The sequence below is a fragment of the Schistocerca piceifrons genome, chromosome 9 (genome assembly GCF_021461385.2).
Source record: "Schistocerca piceifrons isolate TAMUIC-IGC-003096 chromosome 9, iqSchPice1.1, whole genome shotgun sequence".
Taxonomy (NCBI): domain Eukaryota; kingdom Metazoa; phylum Arthropoda; class Insecta; order Orthoptera; family Acrididae; genus Schistocerca; species Schistocerca piceifrons.
In genome coordinates this window covers 156561590-156573711 of record NC_060146.1, presented here as the reverse complement: position 1 = coordinate 156573711, position 12122 = coordinate 156561590, and the positions used below count along the sequence as shown (strand labels likewise).

At 42.9% G+C, this 12122-nt stretch overlaps 1 pseudogene; it reads left to right on the top strand.

Moving 5' to 3' along the window:
• Positions 1-9831: 9831 nt before the first annotated feature.
• LOC124717595 lies at positions 9832-9948 on the top strand (annotated as a pseudogene).
• The last annotated feature ends 2174 nt before the right edge of the window (positions 9949-12122 follow it).

Below are 12122 nucleotides of genomic sequence, written 5' to 3'. Positions count from 1 at the left end.
CGGTGTGAAGTCTTCTCTTAGAGTGGCGGCTTTAAGAAAGCTAATGTTGCAGAACAGTTTGCACATTTTCTCAATTTTACGATTTGTAATTTCTATTTCTTTATTTACACAAGATGTTTTTGTTAGGTCATGTCACTCAGGAATACTAACAATAGTTATTTTGAGTGCTGGCACACACTCTAGTCTGGTATGGTGTGGGCATACAAAAACTGCTACAGCATTTACAAAAATGCATTGATCAAAATGCCGAGTATATGGAATAATAGAAAAATGTTCAAGCATAAAAACTGCGTACAATTATTGTAAATAAAGGTTTCCTTAGATTTTATTTTGGCTCCTGTAGCTCAGTGCTTCAGTACTTTGGCGTGGGGTTTCATTGCGTACCAGAAGTGCAGATAAATACATGCAAACACACAATACTTTAATTATCTACCTTTTTACTATCGAGTTGAGCTTATATGGACTGCATGGTAACAACCAATTTCATTTTTAGTGTCTAGGTCTTGTTCTTGTTCCATCTTTGACTTCCCGCAGGTATCTTCTGAGCCCACCAAGAAGTGCCCATTTCTGCTCTTCAGATAATGGTCCTCTCCATCTTTCGGATGTTGATGCCATTTTAAAACCTTGGTAGTTGTTCACCAATCTTCTAAATTTGTTCCTGTCATGAATTTCTCTCTCTGAGATACCGATCTGCTTAAGATATTTTTCAGTCTTCTAGCCATCTTGGCCTTGTTTTCTTAAATTGGATGAAACTCCATATTCTTTTTGTTAGTTGGTCACCGTCCACCCTCATGAGATGACAATAAAATAATAATCGTCTTTTCTTAATGGACTCTGTGATAGGTTCTGTCTTGCTGTACAAGTCCTTATTTGCTCTCATTTGCCATAGTCCATCAACCCATCTATTACCTAGGATTTTCCTTAATACCCTATGCTCTCACTTTTTCAGCCGCTCAGCTTGACCTTGTTACAGCTGTATTATAAAGTTGGAACTTGGCCCCTGTACTCATAGACTTTTTGTTATAGGTATTCCTTGTCAGTTGGTATGTTTGGTCTAGCTTCCTCATCCTGACAGTAATTGCCTCTTCTTCCAATCCATTCTCCTGGATGACTTTACCAGGATACCTGAAATTCTCAACTCGTCCGATTTTTCCCAGACTGGTGATCATCCATTCAGGTCCATCAAAGATGTTCGTCATATATTTTGTCTTTTGAATAGAGATCTGGAGTCCAACTTCTTCAGCAATTTCTGGCAGCCTATTGATCTTGTTTGCTGCTGACTCTATGTTGTTAGCAAAAATGGTCAGGTCACCTGCAAAGGCCAAGCAGTCAATGTACACTCCTTTGTTCTTAGGAACAAGTCTGAACCGTTCTTCATTTGTTTCTTCTTGGGCTGACAACTTTCTCCCCTCTCGAATGACGTTTTCCTAGACACAGTTGAAAAGGAGTGGGGATAGTCCATCTCCTTGTCTTATGCCTACTCTGAATGTAAAGAGTTCTGATATCTCACCCATAAATTTTATTTTTGACACAGTGTTAGTGAGAGTTTGTTTGATCAGCTTTCTTGATGTATCATCCACACCAAACTCTTCCAAAATATTAATTAAAGCCTGTCGGTCGATGGAGTCATGTGCCTTTTGAAAATCAACAAACATGACCACGTAGTTATTTCCTGCAGTTTTTTTTGTACCTGGTGATGTTCTTCAGGTTAAAGATCTGTTCTGGGCAAGATTGGCCCTTTTGGAAACCAGATTGATATTCCCCAATCAGTTGGTCAAGATGACCTTCTATTGTGTTTTGAATTGCTTTGGAGAGAGTCTTATATAGAACAGATACTAATGAGATGCCCCTATAGTTACTGACATTCTTTTCACCGCCTTTTTTGTGTAGAGGATGGATTAAAGCTGACTGCCATTCAGTTGGTATCATCCCAGCTCTCCAGATCTCCTCAAAAAGTTGGACTAGTACATCTAGAGTTTCATTATTTGACAGCTTCAATTGTTCCACCACCATTGAATCCTCTCCAGCTGCCTTATTATTCTTAAGGCTGTTGTTGATTTCTTTGATCTTCTCTTTACTAGGTGGAGATGAGTTGGGTAATTTGTGGATCAGGGCACATACAGGGAATCTTTCTTTCGGTTCATCACAATTAAGTAGGTTTTCAAAATAAGGAGACATGATCGTGCAGTTTTCTTTGTTGGTCAGGCCTAGCTTTCCATTTTCGTCTCTAAAACAAAGACTAGGGGCTTGGTATCCTTTCAAATTCAATTTGAACATCTGATAGAAGTCTCTGGCATTGTTGTTCCAGGAATCCTGATCAATCTGTTCTAACTGCTGTTTCTCATACAATTGCTTAGCCCTTCATAGTGTTCTGGCTGCATATTTTTGAACTTCATGGAATACATCAAAATCTTCAGGTCTCCTGGTTGACTTCCACATTTTCCATGCATTTGTTCTTTGGGCCACCATCTCATCACAAACCTCATTTCACCATCTATGCTTTCTCTTTTTAGCTGTCAGGGTTGCAGTATTAGCTGCTTGTTGGATCTTGGAGACGGTGTGCATCCATTTATGGGAATCAAATGTCAATTGCTGGTGGTATTATTCCAATATGTTTTGATTGATTTTGAGCTTCGCAACATCATATTTATGAATTTTATTTCCAGTTTTTGCACCTTATTGAGAGGGATGAAATTCATTTTGGCCTTGGAGAGATAATGATCTGAGTCAAACTGGGCACCTGTCTGTACTTTAACATTCATTATTTCCTTAGTTGCTCTCCTAGAGATTGCTACATGCTCAATCTCTTTCTCTCCACACACATTGCCTGGTGATCGCCAAGTCTTCAGTTTACTTGGCATGTGTTTTTAAAATGTTGACAGTATCTGAAGATTGAAGGATCGACACAGTTTGATGAGTCTTATACCATTTCTGTTAGTCATCTTGTGAGCAGGATACTTTCCCATTGTTGATCTGAATTGCAGTTCTATTCCCAGCTGAGCGTTAAAGTCACCTAGTAGGATCTTCATGTTCTTAGATGGTATTTTCTCTAACTGTTCTTCAAGAAGGTCCCAAAACTGTTCAACTTTTTTAAGATTGCATCTGTTGTCTTCACTGATTGGTGCTTCTGCATTGATCAGTGTGTATCCTTTGTTACCACAGCTGAGAGTGAGGATAGAAAGCCTCTCAGAAGGGCTGAAGAACTTCACGATTGAACTGACAACCTTCTTATGAACAACAAAAGCTGTGCCAAGTACAGGAATGTTCTTACCTAACTTTATTTTTCTGATGTGCTAATTAAAAATTTATCACAACCACATGTAAATTGGGCTGTAATGGTGGCTGATGGGGAACTTCTGTGGCACAATTATGCATTGATAATATGGCAGCTGCTAAATCAATGTAACCATGAGTATTATAAGGATCAATGTTCTTGGGTCATGGGGATTGTTGAGGTGTTGCAGTTAAGTGCCGGCGTAACAACAAAGCCCCATATTTTCATCAACTGAGACTTATAATTAATATAGTATGGCCCTGCATTGTTTCTGGTTACAGGATGGAAGCTGTTGCAGTGTACATAAAGGCTGTGAGAGAGGTTTTGTAGCTGATTGCCACTGTGGTGTGTTAAAATGGTCAGTGTGATTAAAACCATGTCTTTGTAGATGTGTGATGCTAAATAAGTGGTAATTCATTGAAGATTTTGCTTCAGCATGAGGATGGTATCTGAAAAAGAAATATAAGCTCATCTCGAAATTACATTTGTTGAGTTATTAAGACTGCACTTGAAAACCAAACAATTTAAAAAAATTAAGAATTCAACGACTCCAAAACTTAAGGTACTCAGTATTTGAAGTTTCCGAAGTGCGTGTGGAAATTTTTCATTTCCTCCAACAGGTATTGTAGCTGCATAAATGTTTAAAAATGACATTTGTGTGTGATGTTTGTTGCAAGCAGCGTGTCATCATTGAATTTCTTAGTGCAAATAAACAAACTGTTTGGAAAATTCACAAACATTTGAGTGCTGTTTATTGAGCACCTGCAATTGACAGAAGTACCGTTGGTTGCTGGGCAAGGTGGGTGAGGCCACTACACGATGGTGGTTTGGCAGACCTCTGGGATTTGCAGCACTCAGGGAGGCCACCCATGGCTGTCACATTTGACAACATGCATCTTGCTGACATACTCATTCACAAAGACTGACTCATAACTCAGCAGTTGGCACTGATGCTATCAACCAGCAGAGGAAGTGTGGATGCAATCAATACCTCAGGTGATTGATTCAACATGATAATACCTGGCCACACACGTTTGAGGACTTTGGAACACATCACTAAACATGGTGGGACAGTGTTACTCTACTGTACAGCCTTGACATTGGTTCATTAAAGGATACCATTTGAGGATGACGGAGAGGTGATTCCCACAGTGAAGAAATGGCTTCATGAACATGACAAGCAGTGGTATCGAAAGGACGTACATGCCCTTGTGTCTCACTGAAGGAAAGCCATAGAAGAGGAAGGAGATTATGTGGAAATATAGGGACTCTTTCTTGTGTGTATGTTTCATTGTGTTCAATAAATAACTGTTGAAGAAAAAAAAGAGGTGGATTACTTTCTTTGTGATCCTCATAAATATCCAAAGTGCGACCTACTCATAAAATGTACATGTGATTGGGTGAGAGTGAGTGGGGTTGGAGGTGGGAGGGCAGTTGACAGTGGAGCCTTTGACAGCAGTGAACATAGCCGAAGCAGTTCTCACTGTTGACACCAGGACTAAGCTTTGCCTGTGAGCAGGTGCAAAAGGTGTATATTTGAACTCAGCCTCCATTGCATTAACAGGGAGTAAAGAGTTAATGTAGATTATATTCATATAAGTAATTTGCTAATGTTGGACTGTGATGTTCACAGCTAGGTGTAAGCCATTTCTTGTGTGGCTGACTGTAACACTTTTAGAAATAAACACTGAATAGTTTAAACAAAGTGAGAGGTTGAGATGATCTGCAATATTTCCTAATTTTATCTTCAAGGCACAGATACCTAACACATCTCAGTATATGACTGAGCACTACAGGTGAACCATAAGACACTGTAGGAGCAGAAAGGAAAATTTTCACATCTACGCAGACACTGTTATTGTTCTGAGTTAACACAGGAAGCAGAACCATGCATTCATATGCTGTGTGAAAGAAGACATGTGTAGCTCTAAACAGAGAGAAATGCAGTAAGATGAACAAATTCAGCGATGTAATCCGTTTCTTCTTGCTCTGATGCAAGACTGTGGTGTTAGCTAACTGACACAATTACATTTGATCTTCTTTTCCAACAAAATTTCCTGTAGCGTTATTGATTGCGAGGTGTGATTATCATTGTAACCCACCTTGAAATTGTGCTTGAAGTTGTGAAATGAGAGTAATAGTAACATTCTTTAGAAATATGCTTTTCATTTTAGGTGATTTAGCGATCACCTACTGGTAACTAATTCACTGTTTTGATTATTTTGTAATACGAGGGAGTGGGGGTTTATAATAATGAAACGTTTGGTACTTGAGGTAGCCCCTACAAAAAATGAGTGATCGTAGCACAGTGAAACTTTGTGGAAACATTTGAAATGTCATGTGGAAGAGAAACAATGCGTGGAAACACATTTTAATTTCCACATATGAGGGTAACATTTGTCAACTGCATACCAAGTTTACGTTCCAGATTACAAAAAGTGGTCAATGTGATGATCATCTCCATCCATGACAGCCTGGAACCACACTAGATACCATTTCACAATTCTTCACAGCACTTTCCAAAAGATGGATCATAGAATGTTCAGCTGTCATAACACAATTCGGGCACTGTTTGAGGATCACACATTGCATCCAGCATTCTAAACCATGGTGACAATAACTTCAACAGTTTATGTTACAGTTGGTCTGTTAGCCTCTCCCAGGAGCAGTTCCCAAATTTCTAGTTAATTTGAACTTCTGAATCATGTTCTTGAACCCTGATATGGAAAGAGGACCTCTACATATTCCTGTACTGCAGCCATACTCATCAAAAGCAGCAACACTGTTACTGCTGTTTTGATGAAACAGCTTTACGATTAAACCTTCCTCAACTTGTCCAGACCCATGTTGACTGTCTGCAACTGTAATGAACATCGATGTTTGTATTTCAATTCTGTGCCACCATACTAGTTCCAGCACCTAGCCATGACACTAATGGTACTGATAATGCAAACCCTGTAGCACATGTCTGAACATCATTCCTATAAAGCTGGGTACCTCTATGGTAAATAGTTCTTGTCTGTACAAGATTTAACCCTGCAAGAACTCGCGCCTTTAAAAGTTATGCGATTGTTTGCGTGCGAAGAATTTTGCTCACACTCAACAAGCAGTCTGAAATGTACCTAAAATGTTTAAATTACTTTGTTCTTTTTTATAAAACACTCATATTTAAGTAATAGGTACATTTCTTTGCAGTAAACAATGAGTTGTTGGTTATAATCTTAGGACAATTACAATTGCCAGTCTTCTGAGGCACTTAGAAAACAAGTATTTATTATTATTTAGCTTTTGTGATTTAATCTTCATCATATATCTGAGCTTTGCAGGTATCACATAATATTAGAGCATGTTCATAACACAAAAATTTTTGACACTGGATACAAGCCTTTTTTGTCATCCGATTTTTGCGACTTGGACAGACTTGACATACACTCCTGGAAATTGAAATAAGAACACCGTGAATTCATTGTCCCAGGAAGGGGAAACTTTATTGACACATTCCTGGGGTCAGATACATCACATGATCACACTGACAGAACCACAGGCACATAGACACAGGCAACAGAGCATGCACAATGTCGGCACTAGTGCAGTGTATATCCACCTTTCGCAGCAATGCAGGCTGCTATTCTCCCATGGAGACGATCGTAGAGATGCTGGATGTAGTCCTGTGGAACGGCTTGCCATGCCATTTCCACCTGGCGCCTCAGTGGGACCAGCGTTCGTGCTGGACGTGCAGACCGCGTGAGACGACGCTTCATCCAGTCCCAAACATGCTCAATGGGGGACAGATCCGGAGATCTTGCTGGCCAGGGTAGTTGACTTACACCTTCTAGAGCACGTTGGGTGGCACGGGATACATGCGGACGTGCATTGTCCTGTTGGATCAGCAAGTTCCCTTGCCGGTCTAGGAATGGTAGAACGATGGGTTCGATGACGGTTTGGATGTACCGTGCACTATTCAGTGTCCCCTCGACGATCACCAGTTGTGTACGGCCAGTGTAGGAGATCGCTCCCCACACCATGATGCCGGTTGTTGGCCCTGTGTGCCTCGGTCGTATGCAGTCCTGATTGTGGCGCTCACCTGCACGGCGCCAAACACGCATACGACCATCATTGGCACCAAGGCAGAAGCGACTCTCATCGCTGAAGACGACACGTCTCCATTCGTCCCTCCATTCACGCCTGTCGCGACACCACTGGAGGCGGGCTGCACGATGTTGGGGCGTGAGCGGAAGACGGCCTAACGGTGTGCGGGACCGTAGCCCAGCTTCATGGAGACGGTTGCGAATGGTCCTCGCCGATACCCCAGGAGCAACAGTGTCCCTAATTTGCTGGGAAGTGGCGGTGCGGTCCCCTACGGCACTGCGTAGGATCCTACGGTCTTGGCGTGCATCCGTGCGTCGCTGCGGTCCGGTCCCAGGTCGACGGGCACGTGCACCTTCCGCCGACCACTGGCGACAACATCGATGTACTGTGGAGACCTCACGCCCCACGTGTTGAGCAATTCGGCGGTACGTCCACCCGGCCTCCCGCATGCCCACTATACGCCCTCGCTCAAAGTCCGTCAACTGCACATACGGTTCACGTCCACGCTGTCGCGGCATGCTACCAGTGTTAAAGACTGCGATGGAGCTCCGTATGCCACGGCAAACTGGCTGACACTGACGGCGGCGGTGCACAAATGCTGCGCAGCTAGCGCCATTCGACGGCCATCACCGCGGTTCCTGGTGTGTCCGCTGTGCCGTGCGTGTGATCATTGCTTGTACAGCCCTCTCGCAGTGTCCGGAGCCAGTATGGTGGGTCTGACACACCGGTGTCAATGTGTTCTTTTTTCCATTTCCAGGAGTGTAGATCACTGGGGTTTTCAGTGTCTGAAACGCCAGTTTCACTGGTAAATCGTTTTATAACTTGCTGTAGAGGATGAGATAGATTTTGTATTGTACTCCCATGCACAATTTATGGTCGTATTAGCTCTAGAGCCAGCGTTTTCAGGCACTGTCTCCTAGTAACAATCACATTTGTATTTTCATAAATTATATTACTGTGTACGCCAGTAATGTTTAAAATCCAAAAAAGTAGTCACAGTGGCCACGTACATGCTATTCAAGCCACGAAATATTCTTCTTTCAGTCGATCCACCACATCAACACCTCCTTTTGTCCGATTATAATACGTGATGATTTCGGGTTTTGCTTGTTCCCCAATTGTTGGATCAATGTGATCATTGTCATGGAGTGCACTTGTCATACGCACAAACTTTTTCTTTTTTTTCTTTGATATATAGGAAATCAGAACCTTGTTCTCGTGAAAACCAGAGATACAAAGGAGGAATTTCTTTTTTATTCTTCCTGAGAGTACCAACTGAAGTTGTTCGTAAGCGTATTGGAGTCACTGGAAATAGATTTTCGGGTTGAGACGATTCAGTTAAGGACTGTGTGGAATTAACGTGTCATGTGAGTGAGGGTTGCTGTATGGTCCCCGGGTTAGACTTTTTGTCAATATTTAGCGAGAATTGATCTTCTGTGATGTGCGGTGGAAGTTAGTGAGAAAACGTCTAAGCTGTGGTGCACAGAGGGAGTAAACTATGGCCGGCCGAAGTGGCCGTGCGGTTCTAGGCGCTGCAGTCTGGAACCGCGTGACCACTACGGTCGCAGGTTCGAATCCTGCCTCGGGCATGGATGTGTGTGATGTCCTTAGGTTAGTTAGGTTTAAGTAGTTCTAAGTTCTAGGGGACTGATGACCACAGCGGTTAAGTCCCATAGTGCTCAGAGCCATTTGAACCAAGTAAACTATGGTCAGCAATAGGCCTTGCTAAGATTGTGTTATGTAAGAAGGTAGAATATCTAAATGGAATAGGAAGAGTATTAATAGAGGAGTCATTATTCAGGTTTGAAGACTTGTTTTTTCCTCAGATTCTATTGCCAGTGACATTCAGTGAATCCTGGCAGCTGTTGAAACACCAATTTACTGTAACTACTGGATATCTCGATATTTGCAACCGATTTCGGAGAATTTTATTTAATTGCAGATACCAGAAGGAATAGGAGGGGAGAGCAGTAGCCTTTGGAGAGTAGGTATACTGTTCTTGCTTGAGATGTCTACACACGACCCTCATCTTAATAATAAGACTGTCACTGATGCATACCCCACATGCGACATCACAGAGACCACTAATAATTTGGAGAAGTGCCGGTATTTCTCTATTATATGTTTAAAAAATGAGAACCATCAGTCAGAAGTAATTCTGGAGGACTAACCGAAGATTGCGTTCTTGGTACCCTGAGATAATTATCACTACTGAAGAACAATGTTCAAGTGGAAGAATGTTTCTACAACGTTTCAACAATTGTTGTAAAGAGTGCTGAAGGAGCTAAAACCTTGCCAATGTCGAGTCTACCTAGATGATATGACTGTGTTCTTCAGAGACATGGAGGAACACATGCAACGACTGAAGGAAATTTTTAAGAGGTCGTGAGCTGCACATTTGGCATTGAGCTTTGAAAGGCCTTATTTTGCTTTAGAGGAAATGGTTTACTTTGGGCATATAATTATCAGCCAACGGCCTTGCCCCAGTGGTAACACCGGTTCCCGTCAGATTACCGAAGTTAAGCGCTGTCGGGCTGGGCTAGCACTTGGATGGGTGACCATCAGTTTGCAGAGCGCTGTTGGCATCCGGGGTGCACTCAGCCGTTGTGAGGCAAACTGAGGAGCTACTTGATTCAGAAGTAGTGGCTCCGGTCTCGTAAACTGACATACGGTCGGGAGAGCAGTGTGTTGACCACATGCCCCTCCATATCCACACCCAGTGACGCCTTTAAGCTGAGGATGACACGGCGGCCGGTCAGTACCGTTGGGCCTTCATGGCCTGTTCGAACGGAGTTCATATAATTATCAAATATTTGGTAAAAATAGGTACAAGAGGTACAAGTTCCCCAGATCATTATTCTGGTAATTAGCTACAGTAACTTTTGGCTCTCCTAAATTATTAAAGGAAAAATCATCAGGAGTTCGCTAATATAATGCAACTACTCAAAATCGCGAGGGGTTCATTACTATAACGCAACCACTCATGCAACTGTTGACAAAGGGTGCAAGATTTGTGTGAATGTAGGATTGTCAGGCCACATTCACACTGGCGAAGGAAACTTCAATGTCAAGTCCAGTTTTGATTTTTCTGGATTTTCAGAAGGAATGTATACTATTGGGTGATGTATCTAAATTCACTTTTCGGTGTGTTTTGTGTCAGGCTGTGAGCGGTGAGAGGCAGCCTGTGGTTTACGCATCAAGACAACTTAATAGAGCAGAAAACTATTCTACTACAGAACAGGAGTTGTTGAGCCTCATATATGGAATCACATATATTCGGTATTGAATGGGAATAAATTTAGAGTAGTTACTGACCATACCGCTCGGAAATGGTCATCAGGTTAAAGGACACATCCAGCAGTTCGATTACAAGAATAAGTCAGGGAAGAAACACGGGAATGCAGATGTGCTCAGCAGAAATACACACTATGTGATCAAAAGTATCCAGAAATCTCGCTGAAGAAGACAAGTTCGTGGCGCCCTCCATCGGTAAAGCTGGAATTCACCATTTGCCTTGATGACAGCTTCCACTCACGCAGGCATACATTCAGTCAGGTGCTGGAAGGTTTCTTGGGGAATGGCAGCCCATTCTTCACGAAGTGCTGCGCTGAGAAGAGATATGAATGTCGGTCGATAAGGCCTGGCGCGAAGTCAGCATTCCAAAACACCCCAAAGGTGTTCTATAGGATTCAGGTCGGGATTCTGTGCAGGCCAGTTCATTACAGGTATGATATTGTCGTGTAACCACTGCGCCACAGGCCGTGCATTATGAACAGTTGCTCGATCGTGTTGAAGGATGCAATCGCCATCCCCGAACTGTTTTCCAGCAGTGAAGGTGCTTAAAATATCAATCTAGGACTGTGCTTTGATACAGCTACGCAAAACAACAAGGGGTGCGAGCCCCCTCCATGAAAACCACGACCACACCATAACACCACCGCCTCCGAATTTTACTGTTGGCGCTACACACGCTGGCAGATGACGTTCACCGGGCATTCGCCATACCCACACCCTACCATCGGATCGGCACATTGTGTACCGTGATTCGTCACTCCAGAAAACATTTTTCCACTATTCAATCGTCCAATGTTTACTCTCCTTACACCAACCGAGGCGTCGTTTGACATTTACCGGCGTGATTTGTCCAAGTTTTCTCAGCTCCCGCCTAGTACTTGCAGTGGATCCCAATGCAGTTTCGAATAACCCGTGTGATGGTGTGGACAGATGTCTGCCTATTACACATTACGACCCTCTTCAACTGTCGGCAGTCTTTCAGTCAAGAGACGAGATAGGCCTGTACGCTTTTGTGCTGTACGTTTCCACTTCACTATCACATCGGAAGCAGTGGACCTAGCGATGTTTAGGAGTGTGTAAATCTCGCGTACTGACGTATGACACAAGTGACCACCAATCACCTGACCACATCAGAAGTCCGTGAGTTCCGCGGAGCGCCCCATTCTGTTCTCTCACGATGTCTGATGGCTACTACTGAGGTAGCTGAAATGGAGTACCTGGCAGTAGGTGGCAGGATAATGCAGCTAATATGAAAAACGTATGATTTTGGGGCTGTCCGGATACTTTTGATCACACAGTGTACAGCAGGGAGCTCGGATGAATTAGATGACAGCGACGTTGATTCTGATGAAAAGATGGAGGAGGAGGAGATTAGTGTTTAACGTCCCGTCGACAACTAAGTCATTAGAGACGGAGCACAAGCTTGGGTTAGGAAAGGACAGAGGGAAAGCGGCCGTGCTCTTTC